We start from the raw sequence: 2,654 nt of genomic DNA on the forward strand, positions 1-2,654 counted from the left end.
TAAAAACCGGAGTTCGATTCCCCGCGGTGAACACAGCAGACAGCACAACGTGACTTTGCTCTAAAACAAATATCTGCGGGCTTACAACGTTAAAAACCGGAGTTCGATTCCCCGCGGTGAACACAGCAGACAGCACAACGTGACTTTGCTCTAAAACAAATATCTGCGGGCTTACAACGTTAAAATCCGGGGTTCTATTCCCCGCGGTGAACACAGCAGACAGCACAACGTGACTTTGCTCTAAAACAAACATCTGCGGGCTACAACGCTAAATCCGGGGTTCTATTCCCCGCGGTGAACACAGCAGACAGCACAACGTGACTTTGCTCTAAAACAAACATGTGCGGGCTTACAACGTTAAAATCCGGGGTTCTATTCCCCGCGGTGAACACAGCAGACAGCACAACGTGACTTTTCTCTAAAAGAAACAAACAACTGATATTATGGTGCACAGTGAAACATTTCCCAGCAGAATTTTAATTACGAAAAGCAAAAAAAAATTCAAATAAGTAATAATGTATAAAAGTTAGTGATTAGGTTTTATTAAACTGGATTTGATGAGCTTCACACCTTGACAGTTTAAATAAATGTTATGCTTAACGACAGCCGCACGCGTAGGTTTAAACAATTAAAACGAAGAGCTTTTCAAAGTTCACTTGGTAATGTCTTACAAAGCTCGTTCTATCCAGTAGGCTTCAGCTGGTTCTACGTTATTAAAGGTTACGTTAAAACCATAGTGGTGTCAGCTGTAATCATGGTAATGTCTTACAAAGCTCGCTGTATCTAGTAGGCTTCAGCTGGTTCTACATTATTAAAGGTTACGTTAAAACCATAGTGGTGTCAGCTGTAATCATGGTAATATCTTACAAAGCTCGCTCTGTCTGGTAGGCTTCATCTGGTTCTATATTACTATACTAAACACTAGTTTAAATTATTCATTCTGTATTTATAAATGTAGTATAAAATACATAAATATTAAAAGCAAGAAAAAAATTAAAATGGCTTTGTGCGGTCAGTATTAGCACAATATATTAACTATATAAAATTTAGATAATTTAAAAAATAATGAGTCGAATTTATACAAACCGTGGGTTACTTACGTCGAAAAACGTTAAAAAAATTCATGAATCGATTTTTTTGTTCTCAGCAATATAATATTTAGGGTTTATTATAACATGCTTTATTTTTTTTTTTTACAAAATTGTAAACTAAAGTCCAAAAAAAAGAATGGTAAAAAATAATTGTGGCACTCTCGCTCAATCCAAAAGTTAATGAGGTAGCAAATCGCCTGACCTGATGACGAATGAGTCCTACGTTAAGTCTGTCACCGTTCATTTATTAAAGCTTGTTGTAGTGTAAAAATAGAGATGTATTTCGAGTTTGTACAGGATTATAAATTTGACATTGAACCTTATCAATTTAAGCCTCTGAAAGGGGGCTTCTTTGCAAGATTCACAAAAATACTGAGACAGGGGAAGAAATAAACGGTGAAAAACGTGGTAACACTGACTAGTAAGTACGTTAAATATCTTATCATGATTTGGTTAAGATCCATTTTACACTGGATCCCTCTAATAATTTGGTTTATATAAGTCCATTTTACACTGGATCCCTCTAATAATTTGGTTTATATAAGTCCATTTTACACTGGATCCCTCTAATAATTTGGTTTATATAAGTCCATTTTACATTGGATCCCTCTAATAATTTGGTTTATTTAAGTCCATTTTACATTGGATCCCTCTAATAATTTGGTTATAACAGTCCATTTTAACAGAAAAACAAAAGCCGATCGTCAGAAAGCGCTTATAATAAATATTATATCTTTGCTTAATTACACTTTTGTGACTCTATGTGCATTTTTAAGTTATAATATCAACAAAAATGTTAACAAAGATGGCTTTTACAGTCTAATTACAAAGCTCAACAACAAAAGCAGTTTACAAGGGGCTAGTTGCTTTGTTTACAGACACTCTTCTCTATCAAGAAGATAAATAAAAAACCTCATTACTGTTAAATACACAAAATTAAATAACTCCCATATATAAAACATCTTTTTCCTTCTAGAGGTAAAATTAATACCGTACAATATTTATTAGAATGATTAGCAATACAAGAACAGTATGTAATATAACACTAGTTACAACAGGAACATTATGTAATATAACACTAGTTACAACAGGAACAGTATGTAATATAACACTAGTTACAACAGGAACAGTATGTAATATAACACTAGTTACAACAGTAACAGTATGTAATATAACACTAGTTACAACAGGAACAGTATGTAATATAACACTAGTTACAACAGTAACAGTATGTAATATAACACTAGTTACAACAAGAACAGTATGTAATATAACACTAGTTACAACAGGAACAGTATGTAATATAACATTAGTTACAACAGGAACAGTATGTAATATAACACTAGTTACAACAGGAACAGTATCCTGTTGTAACTAGTGTTATATTACATACTGTTACTGTTGTAACTAGTTTTATATTACATACTGTTCTTGTTGTAACTAGTGTTATATTACATACTGTTCCTGTTGTAACTAGTGTTATATTACATACTGTTCCTGTTGTAACTAGTGTTATATTACATACTGTTCCTGTTGTAACTAGTGTTATATTACATACTGTTA

Source organism: Limulus polyphemus, unplaced genomic scaffold (assembly GCF_000517525.1).
Source record: "Limulus polyphemus unplaced genomic scaffold, Limulus_polyphemus-2.1.2 Scaffold1531, whole genome shotgun sequence".
NCBI lineage: Eukaryota > Metazoa > Arthropoda > Merostomata > Xiphosura > Limulidae > Limulus > Limulus polyphemus.